At 37.3% G+C, this 17,590-nt stretch overlaps 1 pseudogene; it reads right to left on the bottom strand.

Annotated features, from left to right (window-relative positions):
* Positions 1-669: 669 nt before the first annotated feature.
* LOC101607574 lies at positions 670-9,744 on the bottom strand (annotated as a pseudogene).
* Positions 9,745-17,590: the final 7,846 nt, after the last annotated feature.

Raw genomic sequence — 17,590 nt, forward strand, 5'->3', positions numbered from 1 at the left:
TGAATGTCTTCACTAGCTATGTGCAATTCTTAGAAATCACAGAGTTGGACATTTTATTTATTTTATACTTTACTTACTTATGGGGGGGGGAGGGAGGAAGGGAGGGAGGGAGGGAGAGAGGGGCAGATAGAGGGAGAATGGGTAAACCAAGGTCTTCAGCAGCTGCAAAGCAACTCCAGACACATGATTTAGCTTGTGCATCTGGCTTACATTTGGCTTAGGAATAGAACCTGGGTCCTTTGGCTTTGTAAGGGCTTTAATTGTTAAGCCACCTCTCCAGCCCATTTTACTTATTTATTTATTTATTTGAGAAAGAGAGAAAAAGAGGCAGATAGAGAATGGGCACACCAAGTCCTCTAGACACTGCAAATCAACTCCAGATGTGTGCACCACCATGTGCATCTGGCTGACATGGTTACTGAGAATTAAACCTGGAACTTTAGGCTTCTCAGGAAAGCAAACTAAGTACTAACAAATCTCTCCATCCCAGACACTTTACATTATATTTAATCCAGTTAATTAATTTACCTGTTTTCACTGGTGAGTTGAGGCCATGTTTTCATTGGATGCTTTCAGTCTTTTTGTTTTGACAGATGAGTTCTTTAATAGAAAAAGAAAACATGCATCGGTATCAGCACACATCTCTTGGAATCCAGGTAGCATTAAACTTTAGTTCTTTGCCTTGGGGTGTGGCCTGCTCACATCCACAGCCATAGCCTGGTCTCTCTCATAAGACTCGGGTCAGCTGATCCTAAGCTTTCATGTTCTCCTGTTGCATCTTCTTCACACCAGAGGCAAACACTCTCCTCATTGGCTGTGGAGTCAATGCAGTTGGCCTTGTTGGAAATCACCAAATTCTCTCCGTAATGCAGGAAGGTGTCAACATTCAGTGTTCCAGCCCAGGTTTGTTCAGGCTTGGGCACATCAGCAAAGCTCGCCCCCAAAATGGAGATAACCATCCTAAATTACAGGAACAATGTAGGTCTTCCTGGCCAGGCTAATGACCATGACCAGAGCGGTGGGGGAAAGCTACTGCTTAGAGCCGACCATTGGCCCACGGTGTGAGAGACATGGAGACAGTGGTGCCTGAGGCTGCCCCAAGGAAGAACACCTCGACCCTTGTGTGATGCTGATCTCATCCATGCCACCCAGGATTGCTGCTGCCAGCGGGGAGCAGAAGAGATTCTGGCTTAGTACTCAATTTTGTCATCTCCCTCCACAATAGGGGCTCTCCTTCCCATACACTGATTCTCTATAGACCATATTGTTGATGACAAAAGCATCTTCCTTTTCCTCACAAATTAACACACCCTCATGCCAATGGGGTTCCACCATCATGTTCTTGTTCAACTCTTTTCATTTTTGCCTCCCCAGCCTTGGCCCCATTGCTTCCATGCTGGAAGCCTCCTCCTCCTCTTCCTTCTCCTCTCCTCCTCCCCCTTGTCCTACTCCTCACCCTTCCTCTCCCTCTTCCCCTCCTCTGCCCCCAAAGCCTCCACCTCCGCCTAGGTTTCAGTCATACCAACACCTCCTCTGCCTGCATGACCTCCCTCTCGACTACCTCAATCACCACAGACCCCCTGGCCATCAAAGTCAGGGGGAGTAGAGTTGCTAAAACTGGCCTTTTTGATGAACCTGAACCCACACATCTCTGAAGTCCAGGGTGCCCCTGACTCCACAAGTCTCACGCTTTCCTAAGTCTGTGCATATATATATATGTGTGTATATTCTCTCTCTCTCTCTCCCTACACACACGCACACACACACACACACACACACACACACACACACACACACACACACACACATATATATATATATATATATATATATATATATATATATATATATATATATATGTATGTATACAAGAAGAAAGAGGAAGGGTGGGAGACACACACAGACAGAAGAGAGAGATCTAGAAATTGAGGCAGAGATAAAGAGAGAGAATAGGTATGCTAGGATCATTTGCCATTGCAGATGATCTCCAGACACATGCACTTCTCTGTGGATCTAGTTTCACACATATTACAAAATCAAATGCTGGCTGTAAGGCTTTGCAGTCAAATGACTTTAAATGATGAACAATCTCTCCAGCCCTACTTTCAATCTTCAAACCTGAATTTCTTCAGCTATCTCATGATTTCACAGACACATCTTCTAATCTGCCATCTAATGGCCACCAGATACAACTGTCCAAATCACATTTACCACATAATTTTCTTGAAAGAATACTTTCCTTGATAATAATATGCTGAAAATTAGGTGCCCACAGAATATATAGACAAAGAAGACATAGTTAAAATGAAATAAATAGGGCTGGAGAGGTGACTTTGTGGTTAAGGCCCATGCCTGTGAAGCCTAAGAACCTAGGTTCTATTCTTCAGTTCTCACATAAGCCAGAGGCCCTGGCATGCCCATTTTTTTTTCTCTCTCTCTGTCTCATAAGTAAAAATGAAATCATACAAAAGAAAATGAATAGGTGAGGAAGAAGTTTAAAAATGTTGAAAAGTAATAGACTCAAATGCATCAGTTTAAATTCAGAACAGTTAAGACAGAACAAGAGAAAGACATGAATAATGGGGTAATGACAGTTCATTTCCCATAATCCAATGAAGGCATATGTATAGGTGTTTTAGCTTAAGAGAGAATATTAGTGTCTCAAGAATTACAAATAGAAATGAAAGAATAGCTGTAGAAATCACAGAAGAATTACAAAATCTGAATAAAAATTAAAATATCTTTAATATAATCAAAGAATATTTAATAAGAAACTTATTCAAGGCTGAGACTGACATCACATTGGCTATTGCTTACCTGTAAAGGCATTGTTTCTTTCTGTAACTTCTCAAGCCATAAAACAAATTATTGTGATATTGTAATTAGACAGGAGAAATGAAAAACATAGCTCAGGTATAATGGAGTTGTAACTAGATGTTCGACGATCTGGGGACTGACAAGAAGCATATTGTTCACTATTGCATTAAAAGAATGATCCAAATACACAGTGAATTTTTAAATCGAAAAAAAAAAAATCTGTAGAACTTGTAAGAGTGCAAGATAACCCTAGCACTCTATAAAAGATCCAGGAAATGCCTTAATGGGAAAAGTGTGCATCTTTGTACTCAAAATCACAGAGCAGAAATCACAACTTCTGTTTTATTACCTTCGTCATTTGTGTTTCCATATTTCTGTGACAGTGATTAGATTGCTTCTCTCTCTCTCTCTCTCTCTCTCTCTCTCTCTCTCTCTCTCTCTCTCTCTCTCTCTCTCCATACATACATATATAGATAGATAATCTACCTATCTATCTATCTATCTATCTATCTATCTATCTATCTATCTATCTATCTATCCACACCTTTTTGGAATCACAGGCCCACAAATTATAGACAGCAAAAGTATTTACAGCTCAAAAAACTGCCCACACCCAGGTTTTCTAGCTTCTTGCTGATGGTTAATTAGGCACTGTTTGATTTTTGTCAGACATAAGGCTGTACCCATACTTGACCATTCATAATGTCCTTGTGTGACAATTCTACTTTCTGCATAGGTTGAATAAGAACCGATTTGAACAAAACCAGTAATGGTTCCATGGGTAAGTGATTACTATGCAAGCTTAAGGACCTGAGTTCAGTCATTAGAATCCACATAAAAATCTGGGCATGACAGCCCATAATCCAAACTCTAGGTAGGCAGTGGCAGTACCCACGGGTCTTGCTAGCTACCTGGTCTGGTGGAATAGGTGGGATGCAGGTCAGTGAGAGATCCTACCTCAACAAATGTGGTGGAGAGAGGTGGAAGAATACAAATAAAACTATGTGCTCTACATGCATGTTCACACATGTGCATTTGCACCAAATCTCACGTGTGGCCACTCACATACCAGCATGCATAAATGCCTGCAAGAAAACATACACACACTTACACATATCAAAAAAAAATCTTGTCTTTGTATTTTTTTAAAGAATCACTTTAGCATCAGCTTTCTTTTTATAGTATTCAAATATCTGGGGGAAGGGTACAAGTGGGAAAGTCTACCATCTTCTGATTGGCCATGTACTCACTATCTAGCCAAGGACATAAAACTCCTGCGCCTACTGCTTCCACCTTCTGGGTGCTATTGTTACAGGCAAGAGCCACCAGCCCTGCTTCCAAAGCCTCTTTTTTATGTTGCTATATTTTTTCAAACCAGATTAAATAATATAATACAATCAAACAAGGATATAAGCAAAACAAATTTGCCAATAGCTTTGTGTAGCAACCTGGTATTGCAGTGATACAAATCCTACATTCTCAATATGATCCTAGGGTATCCACTCACAAAGTAGAAAGATTCTCTTCCACGCCTTTTAAGCAGACGTTTGCAGAAACACATGATTGATACCTCTGGCATGTTCCAGGCGGAACCAGGAAGTTGGAAGTCTAATTAAGTCAGCTTGTTCAATAGCAAGTGTATCTATTAGTAGGTGATGCATGTGTCATCTAGTTGATGAATGTATAAATCTTTCATAAAGTACTGAAACATCTCCCTGACAGACATTTGCCCCTGATGCACAGTTATTTCTGTTAGGATATGAATTAATGATTTTAAAAATGATTTTTGTTTTCACTCTGAAAAACATGAAAATATCATAAAACATTAGGATGAAGCCTGGTAAACTATAACAAAGCAAACCTCTACATAAGAAGTCCAAAAGAGGCAAATATCCCAGCATCCCCTAAACCAGCTTATCAACATTCCCAAGACAAATCCTGCTGCCTTCCACCTACACCTTAAAATTTCACTTAGGCTTTCATGGTAGTTATTTTCTGTTCTACTTATGTCGCTTTAATTTTCTTTCAAAAGTATTATTTATTTAAGAGAAAGGAGAAATAGCGAGAATTGCCACACCAGGGATTCCAGCCACCACAAACAAACTTCAGATGTATGCATTACCTCTGCATTTGCTTTATGTGGGTACTGGGGAATAAAATCTGGGTTGTTTGGCTTTGCTAGCAAATACCTTAACTGCTAAGCCATCTCTCCAGTCCCTTAATGTTCATTCATAAACTCTTTAGTTTTGGTTAGTTAATGCTAGCCTTCTGTACAAACATTTTATGTTTTTTTTTTTTTATTCTATGCTTACACATGCTCACTCTTCTAACATAACATGATTTCCAGTCAGAGGCTATTTTAAGCAATACTCATAGGTGTTTGTATATGACTATGGTATCTATCTACACAAATTTAAGGGTCAATACATGTAGAAAATACAGGGTGTATTTACTGCTTGTAATTTGTTAAATGTGTGTCTTACTTTAATAATGAGCTGTAAAGAATTTTCCAAAGTGATTACAAAATTTCATTTCTCATAAATGGCTTATAAAGATATAACTAAATTTATCAACATCCACTCTTTCATATAAATACAATGTACATTACACACACACACACACACACACACATTTCCTGATTGCAAGTAAAGCTTAGGAGATTTTCATGAGTTTATTTGGACTTAAAATATATTCTTCTGTAAAAGGCTTTGTACATCTCTCACAAATATTTCAATTAGATTATCTTTTCTGTAAATTGATAGATTATTATATTTGACTTTATTATGTAATTCATTTATATCTCATTTATTGATATATATTTATACACACACATACCCACACACATGAGATTTCTCCTTTTTGTTGTGGCCTGAACTTCTAATCATCAGACTTTAATTCTTTTGATAAGCTTTTCATGTAAAGAAGTCCTTGATTGGTTTTAGTGTTTTCAATAACTCTTTTGGATGGTTTCCATTCTTATTATCTAGAAACTTTATGCTATTTATTCAGCTAATTAATCAATTCACTTTTGTAGTTTGAGGGAGAGTTTCTCTATGTAACCAAACTGACTTTGAACGTATAATCTTCCTGCCTCTGCCTACCTTGTGCTGGGAGTATAGAACTGCACTCCCACTCACCTAATGACATTCTGTTTTACTACTTAAATTCATTTGTACAGCTCACTTTTAATTGACATTTTATTTTTACATTGTTGGATTACATTTCACCACTTTTCTCTGGGAAATTCAATCCTACCACCACCATTAATGACAGGGAGCATTATTCCTGTCTGGAGAGGTTCATTTTTGTTATTGGTCAAGAATGTGTGTCCTGAGAGTTTGTTTCTGGTTTATTGGCATGGCAGTATTCCTCTATTACTATCACTCTCTTACAGTTCCTAGCCTATATAGTCTGACTTATTTCATGTAAGTTCATCCTTTTATTTTGTTTTCCTTTGTCACTGTTTTCTGAACTATTGCATTTTTCCTCTTTGACATGTGTGTAATGTATGTAGTATATTGTAGAAGCCAGAGGAGAACACAAGCTGTTTTCCAGCCTTCTTCTGCTTTAAGTCCTTGAGCCAAAGTCTCTGACTGAAGTGGGAGCTGCTGTTTCTTCAGTCAGACTCAGTCATCAGCCATCCCCACAAGGTTTCTGTCTCTACCCTCAGCAATGGGGTTATAGGTATACATGGTCATTCCCGTGGGTGATGAGTATCAAACTCAGGACATCATACTTGTACAGCCAGTGTGCTTATTTGCTGAGCATGTCTCCATCCTCTTCTTTCTGGTTCTCAACTCTTGTTTGTTGATATGAATATTCACGTCAGGTTTCATGTCCCATGAAATTCCACTTAGGGACTAGTTAATTGATCTGAAGATCATCATGGAGAATAATGACCTCTTTATACTACTGAATCATTTAAATCATATATACATAATGTTTCTATATCTTTACATATATTTGCACCCTTTTAATTTAATTCTAATGATAATTTTTCACTTAACAATGTATAATGTAAATTTAAAACATTTGTTGGCTCTGAATGGACATTTATATTAACTCTCATCAATAGCTTTGTCAAACTTTGGAAATGAATTCTGGTGATTTAGGTATAATATTTTAAGCTCTCTAAAATTAATATGAAATTAAAATTAATGTTTTACTTATACATTTACAATATTTATGCATTTTATTTTTCAATTTTGCTTTTTGAGTTGGCTTGGGCAACAAGTTTGTTTTGAGTGACAGATGTCCTATATCCAGCCTCATGTCATTTCTAAGACCAGTAGGAACACATCAAGTCTTCATCTGTGAGTATGAAACTTGTTATCTCTTTCCTTGATACCCTTTAAACAGTTCAATTTTTTTGTACTGTTGTATTCCTATGTAACAAAGTTATTTTGTAGAAATTTGGATGTTGAATTTTAGTACATATACTTCTGTAGTTATTGATAGGATAATAGTATTTTTTCTTTACTCTGTTAAATGTTAATATTTAATAAATTGTACATACAAAATTTATATCAAACTATGATTGCATACATTAAAGTAAATGTAAATTTTGTCATTTAATTTCTACTTTAAGTGTTTTATAATCAGTTTGATATTACTGTGCCTAGGATGCACGTTAATGTATGTTTTCCCAAAGAACTTCTGTCCACGTAGAGTAAATGCTGACAGTCAGATAACTGGTGGAAGCAGTGGCACCTGGCATGGGAGTGCTGGTGTCTATTCAATCCTGTATTGGATCCATTCCCCATTAGCTGCATTGTTACCCAGAGGAACAAGATTGATAAACCATGCCTCAAGTAAAACAAAACAACAACAAAAAAAAAAAACAACGGAGATTTAAACATGGAAAATTGCAATTCTAAATAAAACCTTCGCATCTACATTGAAATTCTACAAGGGTGGAATTTCACCATCTGTTATTAAGTTAGAAATGAAATACTTTGGGATGGAAGAAGGCAATAGAAATTATGATCACTACAAACATCACTTGGATTTTTATTCTGTCATTATGGGTGAACAAAAGTAAAACATTTAAGAGCATTTAAGCTTGTTAAATGTCTTTGATTCCATTTCTTCCTGTAAAACTTTTTCATTTAAAATATTTTGCTTATTTATATGTTATATTATTTATTTATTTAAGAGAAAGAAGGAGGCACATCAAGAGGGAGAATGGACACATCAGGGTCTCTAGCCACAGCAGACAAGCTTCAGATGCATACTCCACCTTGTGCATGTGGCTTATATGGGTCCTGGAGTACTGAACCCAAGTTCTTAGGCTTCACAGGCAAATGCATTAATAGCTAAGCCATTTCTCCAGCTACTCTGAAGCCTTTTTAACATGCTACTTTGGCAAAAGTCCAAATACCAAAGTTAGAAACTTTTGATTCTAAACTTCAAATTATATGAAACCACATGAAAAAAGAACATTGACCAGAGACAAAGAAGTGGGAAAGAAAAACAGATTCAGATAGCACAATCACACTCACATCTCAAAAACGTGACTCTACCTCAACCTCTTTTGGTGATGCATGAACAGACATTTCTACCATTGGATATCAGATGCACTCATTCTGAGGAAGTCGTCTCCTATTCCAACTCTAGCTTGGGATCTACATGTTGTTGATAACTGTCAGCCAGTGGAAGTCAGCTTTTGATTCCAGAACAAAAGATTCTGAAACTCATACACTTTCTTGTATAGGTTATGTATAGGCACTGCCTTCCTCTAAGGGTTATGAACATTACCATCACTTGTTTACCAATATGTATTCAGTATGTGTTGATTATTTCTGTAACATGATAGCTCTAGCATTCATAATATCTCTTTAAGTTGACAATGACACAAAAGCTGAAATGAGAACTTCCTAAAGGACTGGATTTTTCAAAGTATGAATGTGGGAGATGGCATTGTAGCTATAAATTTTAGTGTATGGTGGGTCATTAAGGAGTTACTCACGATAAAATCAATTGAAAATACACCCTCCACTTGCTCCACTGTGACTATAATTGATATAATAGAAAATCTGTGCTATTTAGAAGAAGAAAGGATAAGGATTAAATGAAGTCTGTCACCATGAAGTTATGTTATTTTTTTGCCCTTTGGGGACTGTGTGAGGCAGGCCTTTTGTAGAATCAAGGTCTCTGGCTTTACAAAATGTATCCTGGGAAGTTTACATTCCCCAAATAGATTCAGTAGTCTCCATATCAATGTGAAGAGTCATTTTTTTTTTCAAACTCATATAATTTCTTCTCAAACCTTCCCCTGGCACCACGCTTTCTCTCCCGTTTCCTTCGGGACTGTATTCTTTTTGAGTGCTCTGCGTGGTCCATGAATGCACATTATCTCTCATCTTGAAAAATGCCAATAAAAAAGCAAATTATATTTGTTCTCTCAGATGTTAGCTATAAACCATGACTGATTAGTGTTACATGTGACACGTGCAAGAGCAGTAATCAAGGTTATGTGAGCATCAATTTTACAGAGGTGGTGTACCTTTGATGTATTACTCTACCAGCACCTGCAATGACAAAATTTGTAAATGAAATTAATCCCAATTAATTACACTATTGGTCAGTAGCACTGACTCTTTTATGTTGCAAAATAAATATTAATTTGGTGACTTTTTGTCACCTTGTGAAGCTTATTTAGTTAGATGAGGGGGCCTCTATTGATCAGCATCATGAACTATAAAAGAATGGTTAGACAGATGAGGACCACAAAAGCCAAGTCAATTGTGTTGGAGCCCCTCAAATCTTAAAACATTCCAGTACTATTTTATTTTCATTTTTACTGCTTCACTCCTAATACAGGTTTCTGAGGAAACTGTGATCATTCCTACATGACATATATTTAATATTGAATTTTACCCATACAGGAATGAATCATACTTTTTCACTTACCTTTTGGCTGGCCATTGTGTCTTATTGCCTTCTCAGTCTCCCCTGCACTAGGGAAGATTAAGGAAGCCTCTAAAGTATGACATGAGCAGGAAGAGATTTTCTCTGACATCTTCAATTTTTTTCTTTGTTTGTTTGCTTTTTAATTCTGAAAACAGGCCCAAAATGTAAGGTAGTTGCTTGCTACTTCCAGCCTGATGACTACCCAAAGACATATCTCTCAAATAGCTAAACTAAAGTTATGGTTTGCAGTTTATTCTTCATGCTTTAAGCACATACATGCATAGGAAATCAAACCTCTCTAAAGGGGCTGTTTCAACCAGAATTTTTTATTTCACCAAATCTTCACACTTGGGCAAGTACTTTGGCTTCTCATAATTCACTTATTCAGATATATTGATTATTTTCACATTTAATTGTGAACTTCAGAAAGGATTTTCTATACTTTATACAAAGGCATCAATTTGTATATTTTGAGGTTTCTCTGAGCTCAGAAGTCCCCCCTAAAATCTGAACATGTAGTCAAATTCTGAAAAACTATACTGACTGGGGATACAGTTTTGAGAATAAATATCAGCAAATTTCTTCTAGGTTAACATTAATAAATCCTTCTTGCCTGAGAAAAATGGCAGCTTCTAAATTTAGTATAAGATTTCCATATAGTTGTGCCATAGCATTGATGCTGAAATTTTTAGGCAATGATGTGATTCTGTGAATCATGCTTTTACAAGTTTTCATCAATTCCTCTCTTACCAGGCCAAACTTTATATGTTTTTTTTTATTTTCATCAAAGAGCATTAATAATTAGCATCTCATGTTAAGATACATTAACAAAATGTATTCAGAGATGGTTAGTCACTACACAACTGCTTGTGAAAGACGAAGTCAGTGATGTAACACTCTAAAGGGATTTGTGCCTCTTTGTACAGAGATTAGGTTCTGAAATCAGGTCATGTTTCTTTACATATGGGTGTCATCTTTGGTGGCTACATGACCTTAGGCTACCTATGCTGATGCCTTTATCACCCTTGAATACTTTTCCTGGTGCTTAGGTTTGAACCCGGAACTTGCATATACGAGAAAAATACTTGATCACTGTCCAGTCCAGTTTTTTGTGATTTTTGTGTTTATTTTTTCATACAGGTCCTTTATATAACTCAGGCTAATCTTGAACATACTGAAAAGCTCATATAGGATTGAAATACTTAGGGCTGGAGAGATGGCTTAGCGCTTAAGCGCTTGCCTGTGAAGCCTAAGGACCCCGGTTCGAGGTTCGGTTCCCCAGGTCCCACGTTAGCCAGATGCACAAGGGGGCACACGCGTCTGGAGTTCGTTTGCAGTGGCTGGAAGCACTGCCGCGCCCATTCTCTCTCTCTCCCTCTATCTGTCTTTCTCTCTATGTCTGTCGCTCTCAAATAACTAAATAAAAAATGAACAAAAAATATTTTTAAAAAAAGAAATACTTATTTTTGCTCTGTCTAACTCCCAAATGCTCTGATTATAGGTATATACCATCTTGCAATGCTGTATTGTTTTAAACACAGTCTCTGAAGTTCCTAATACAGAGTTCCTTTAGATAATGATTTCTGTCATGATAGTTCCTGCAACCACTCAAGCTGATTTCTTTGCTTATATCTAGCATTATATCATAATGCCATCATACTATCCACACTATACCAATGCATCCTGTGTTGAGAAGCATTAGGCACTCTGTAAGCCTGTGGATGGGAGTTGCTGCATAGGGCCAGCCCCAACAGCATGGAATTATGATTCTCTCTCAGCATGGCGCTGAGCAGCAATGTTGGTCCACTTAGCCTGGAGAGTTAAGAGTCCAGATATGAACTCATGTAGACTACCCTTCATAAGGCATCACTATCCCATCAGAATCTGTGTGCACCAAGGACATGTTAACCTGTAAGCAATCAACAAGCTTTTAGACTCATGGTTGGAAGCCTGATTCAAGTTGCATAGATTCTGGTGGGCATGCATGTGAGAGAAAGACTGGTGTACAATGTGCTTATTCCATATCACCTCCCAAAGTCTCCTTGTCTCTGATCTTACTGTTTTACAGTGAGGCTGATGAGCAATGGGTTAATTGTCATTGTCAATCACACCTCTCTCTTCATAGAACTCCCAGTCAAAATTCTGCCTGAGTTTTACTCACTGGAGGGATTTCCTCACCACTATCTGTTACCATCACACTATGAAAGATATAGTACTAGACTAAACCAACTTTTCTAACCCCTTCATATATTTGGGTGGCTAACCTGGGTAGGAGCCTTACGTTTTAATTTCAGGTGTCAGTGTAAATCATTGCCACCTACATAGACTGACTGTCAGTGATGCTTCATCAAAGTTAGTAACAGTCTCTGGGATCTTGTGAAATCCACAGGTCTGTGGTGCACATTAGGCCAAGGTGATTTGTACACACCCAAATAGTGCCAAGCAGAGAATTCCCCCATGGTACATGTGATAATGTTCAAAGAACCAGCCTCTAAATTTGCATATGAATATGAAATAATTCTATGAATGTGTGTGGGGGATTTAATTGTTATTTAAACAATATACTCTTATCTTTCTGGAAGCAATTCAGACCATCAAAGGGATGTCAGAGAGGAGCTTGCTAATTGCTTTCCAATGCTTAGCCTTGCTGTTCCCTTAGTTACTGGAGCTCCACTCCTTCTAGTTTCACATTTAGTATCAAAACATTCATTTGGAATCCAGTCAATCTTCCAGTGCTAATTCTGCACTTTACATACTGTATTCAACAGGGACACAAAGGGAATAATGTTTGCAGCTGCCAAGGATATAAACTTTTCCCTACATTGTACAAAATTTTCATGAGAAATATAATTGAATGGAAAGAACAGTTTATAAGTTGCAGCATTCAGAAGAGGGGCTGGAGATAAATAAAATATATACGTTATTTCATTATGTTATAAAATTTGTATCTATAATCCCACCACTAATGGCAGTTCATTTTTGCATAGCCCTACTTTGGTTTCTAAGGACTCTCTGGGCTACAGAAGATCAGATTGACTCTTGAAGGAAGATTCTGTCCCAGTAGAAACTACCAGCAGCAACTCTCCTACTAATTTGTTTCTGGTTTTCAGGCATTTTATTTTTTTTTAGAATATATGTATATATTCCTTTCATTATCCCTTTCACCAGACTGTAATAATAAGGTTTGGGTATATTAATATTGTACTTATCACAGATTTCCCGAACATCTGCACTTTGGATATCAAGTAAAGAAAACTTCTGGGTAAATGATTGTGGTGGTTGGATGATTTAAGTGTCCCTCATAAACTTAGTTTTTCTGAATGCCAGTCTTCCCAGCTGATGTCAGTTGGAAATTAAAGCCTCCTAGAAGCAGTGTATTGCTGGGGGTGGGTAATGGGTGTTATAGCAAGCTTCCCCTTGCCACTGTTTGGCACACTCTCCTGTTACTATTGTCCACCTTATATTGGCCAGGGGGTGATGTCCACCCTCTGCTCATGCCATCATTTTTCCTATCATCGTGGAGCTTTCTCATGAGTCTCTAAGCTAAAATAAACCCCTTTTTCCCACAAACTTCTCCTGGTTGGGTGATTTCTGTCAGCAATGTGAACCTGACTGCAGCAGGGCTCCTCTTAGCAGCTGTATCTGAGATCGTACAGATGCAGTATGTACTTTAGTTGTTTCTTAGAATTAAGTAACAACAGTGGGTTTGGTACCCAATGCAGAATCTTATGAATACAGTTTTTATTTGCCTCTATGATGGGGAGCTCAGATGAGCTGCTGCCCATGCTACTTGACTAATGCGCCCTTGCACACAGGTTTACAGTTACTGACATGTAGATTAAAATCTTAGCAATTCTTTTTAAATCATGAAAACTTAGCAGATATGGTGGAAACATTTATGAGGGGAGCAAATAGAGATTAAGATTGTGATGACAGAGTTCATTTGATAGGTGGTTCTAGACAAATGCCAGTAAAGTTGTTGCATACTCACAGTTTAGATGAGGATGCAGGAATTGTGTGATACTGAAAATGAAACACTCAAACTATGTGTGAGTTTATGAGCAGAGAATGCCCAGTGAAAGCAAACAGACTCATGATGAGGCATGTGTGTTAAATGATGGGAAGAAGTAGAAGAACTTTTTTTTTCTGATGAATACCGTTCAGATAGTGTTGTGGACTGAAACAGTGAGTCCTGGAAAATATAAAATAGCTAAATTGAGAACTCTGATTTGAACACAGTGATGTCCAAAGCCATTTCCTCTTTTCTGATGTTGGTCTCAGAATAGCTATTCAGAGAAATAAGTTCCCAAGCTGAAGGATATGAAAACATGACCCTCTATTTCTGTGTGCTGTGGGTCTTCTATTCATAGCGACCTATTGTACAGAGAAGTCAGGCAATTTTAAATCAATCTATCTTGAGAGTGAAAGAGAGAGAGAGTGAGTGAGTGAGTAAGTGAATGAGTGAATGGGCATGCCAGGACATCCAGCCACTGCAATCCAACTCCAGATGTGTGCACTCCTTGTGGGCATGTGCAACCTTACATGCATGTGCCACTGTGTGTCTTGCTTATGTGGGAACTGTAGACTTGAACATGAGTCCTTAGGGTTCACAGGCAAACCCTTTAACAACTACGCTATCTCTCCAGCCCCAAGTCAGGCAATTTTAACAATATCTGAAATTTCTTCAAGCAACCACAAACACCAAATTGCTGATATGATATGAGCAAACTAAAAGAATGGCCATCATAAATACCTAAAGTTATCATTAATGGATGACATCACGTGAATATACAAGATGTATATTACTCAAACTTGAGTCCAAAAAGAAAAATAAGTTTGCAAGATTAACTATATTAATAATAATCTCTATCAAAATACTCTGTATTGTGTGTCAAAATATATAGGAGTCAATTTACCCAAGAAGTATCTTTTAAAAATCTATATTCTTTATTTGAGCAAATGCCCCTACATACTGTGTCTAGACAGTTTGCTGAGCAGGTGAATAGCACACAGCTAATTGTTCATCTCCATGTAAGGGATGAGCTACTCTGAAGACAAGGCTCAGTAGGAAGACAGAGATATTTATTGAAGGAGGGAAATGGCAGCAACAGAGGTTGTATGAAAGATAGTTTGGAAATTTAGGTACATATACCAGGGTCAGCTCACATTTCTCATCATGTAAATGAATGTCTCCTGATATTTATAGCCTATGATGGTTTGAGTTCCTGACAATGATTGTTTTTGTCATATATATTAGAGTTCTACCATGCTGATTAATGGAAGGTAATACCTTGTCTGATAATTACATAATTTCAAGTAACATATGTAATTTAAATACACAATGATAAACACATTTTTGTTTATAAATTTTGAACCAAAGTATTTTATACAATCACGTCAACATTAAATGTGCATCTTCTAGTAGCCTAAGACATTTTGGGAAGAGTTTACATGAAGGCCCACAAAGTACTTTGCTTAGATCATAGATTTGACAATCAATATTTGAGCTACCATGATGGTTAAAGAATTTCCAAATGCTCATGTTATGTAATGCAAAATAAAAACTTATTATTATTATAATTTAAAGTAACACCCGTCAATAATTACATATTCCATTTTTCCTGTATTTTCTTAATTGAGGATTTTGTGCATCTACACAATTTATTTTTCTATTTTTCTCCTTCTTTTAGCCCTCCTAGTATTAACACCCCTTTTCTCTCCCATTAATCCAAATAGTACTTTCATGACTTAAAAAAAAAAATAGTCCCATTGAGTTAAATTAAGGTGCTTACTTGATCATGGATAGAAGGTTATATTATGGAATGAGCAACTTACCAGTGGCTATACCACTGAATAACATAACTCCCTCTTTTCCAGCAACCATTAGCTGCCATTAGCTGGGATATCTGGGGTTCTCTTGTATCCTTTCCTCATCAATAGTGAAGTATTGGCAGGCACAATATTGTGTTGGAAACCTATATTAAATAATAGAAATAAAAAGTCTGTCTTAGAGAACTTTCAGATATGATGAAGAAAGTCAAAGACCCCATGCTAAGTCATATTAAGTGTGTTATTGAATCTGTCTTTTTCTGTAGCAGTTGAAGGAAATAATTTTTACCTCACTTTCCTTAGTAATTTGTCATGGGAATAAAACTGGAAAGGATGTTAGCACTCAGAACGCAATTGATGGTATACAGGTTAATACTGTGTTATTTATAAAGAATTGTTTTAATTGTGTTCATAGAAAAAAATCTCAAAAGAAGTTGGTTATTTTTAATCAGGTGTTATCCAAAAGGAATTACTTACTCTCAAGCGTGCATGCCACCACAGGACAGTTCCTGTCTCATCATATGTGTTGTGTCAAGTTCAGGTATTTGTAAGAGTAGTTAGAAGAAGAACAACAATATTTAAAACTTTCAATGAAATAATCTAGAAAAATAAAACTGTCTTTAGCTTTCTAAATTTTTTTTTATATTATGTGAGTAGCAAGAGAAGTGTGTAGACCATCTGACAATCATAAGTTTATGAACCATCAAGTTAGGTAATAGAAGCTGTTGATTAAAAAACAGTACATAATTTTGAAAAGTATTAAAAATAGTATGAGGCCATGATGTATTAAAGTCTGAGATCATATCTTTAATTTTGACATTTATATCATAATTTTTCTCCTTCATTAAACACTTAACTATCACTTGAAGTTTGTTTGTTCTTAAAATTTATATTACAATTTGATTAAATCTTTGCTTTACTGATTTAATAAAAATGCTTTAGAAAGGTGGGGTTAAGGGTCAATCAAATTTCAAGATATTTTGAATAGGACATGAAATTCTACTTTCTTGAATAATGGCACATCCAGAAGCCACCGACTGTTACTAGAAATTTTCAGTGCCAGCGATTGAACAACTTCCAGTGAGTTGTTGGCCTGGGAGGTCCCTTTTGCCTCCAAAACTTTATAGGCTGTTGCCAAGGCCCTTGGTTTCCCATGAGGAAAATATGGTAAGACCCTATTGCTGAAGACTTCACATGCCTGAGTGGCAAAGTCACTGAGAAATCAAGCTGGTTCTGAGCATAAAACTTTCTCCCTGCAGCCCAGCCAACTGAAAGCTTGAAAGAGCTGCACTGCATGCAGCCTTATGGGAGATAGAAGTCATCAGTGGTGAAAACAGTGGACAGTGGAAGCTTCAAGTTTAGTCAGACAGGCCAAATGACTGAACAAGTGCAATAGTTGCGTGTCAGTTCTGGGGAAACCAGCTGCTCTCTAATTGGACTGAAGGCCCACTCTATGGGAGGGAATACATGCCTGGTACTGAAAACATAATCATAAGCCTATGGCAGGGGAGGTCATGAGCTTAGGGGTATAAAGCCTACTCTTGTCTGGATCAATGCATATATTACTCTCACCAAACTGCCCTGAAAGCACTACACTTAATGTTCATACTCATATAGTAATGCTACTCTCACTTCTGGTTAGAAAAGCTTCTCTTTTCAGATGGAGATGACCACTGGGATGTTGCAAAAGGCAACATAGTGCTGAGAAGAAGGGATGGAGGAGTGTCCAACACTGAAACATCTGACATCCTCCAAAGCTCAGGGTCCATTGTAGAAAAGGTGGCAGAAAGAACGTAAGAACCAAAGGAAGGGTACCACTCCTTACATACAACTGCTTGGACAGAATTTAGCCTCAATATCCAAGACCTCACAGTGATTAACAATACCAACTAAAGACCCTCATAATAGGAGAAAAAGATGATGACATCAAATTAAAAGAGAGACTAATTGAGAGAGGAAGGGGATATGACAGAGAGCAGAGTTACAAAGGGGAAAGTAGGGGAGGGGAGGGAAATATTATGGCTTGTTTTCT

This window comes from Jaculus jaculus, chromosome 15, assembly GCF_020740685.1.
Source record: "Jaculus jaculus isolate mJacJac1 chromosome 15, mJacJac1.mat.Y.cur, whole genome shotgun sequence".
Lineage (NCBI taxonomy): Eukaryota > Metazoa > Chordata > Mammalia > Rodentia > Dipodidae > Jaculus > Jaculus jaculus.